This window comes from Arachis ipaensis, chromosome B09, assembly GCF_000816755.2.
Source record: "Arachis ipaensis cultivar K30076 chromosome B09, Araip1.1, whole genome shotgun sequence".
Lineage (NCBI taxonomy): Eukaryota > Viridiplantae > Streptophyta > Magnoliopsida > Fabales > Fabaceae > Arachis > Arachis ipaensis.
The window spans coordinates 37,994,907-37,995,159 of record NC_029793.2 but is presented as its reverse complement, the minus strand read 5'-3'; positions in this window follow the sequence as shown (position 1 = coordinate 37,995,159).

The window sequence follows — 253 nt, the reverse complement described above, 5'->3', positions numbered from 1 at the left end:
ACCCGTTGGATCTAGGGAAGCCCGTCGTCTGCCAGTCAAGCATGTGCCCGACCCGCGGGACCATGGGTGCCGCCAATGCTTTGTCGAGTGTATCGTGCGTCCACTGCATGGACGAGTTCGAAGTCTTGAATTTCTTGAATCTGTTTAAGTTCAAATGATGCTTCATTGTGAGCAAACTTGAATGTATTTTATTGTTAATGATTCGAGTGGCTGGTTTAGAAGTGCGTTTAAGTTCTGTGAAGGCTGTTCTTTG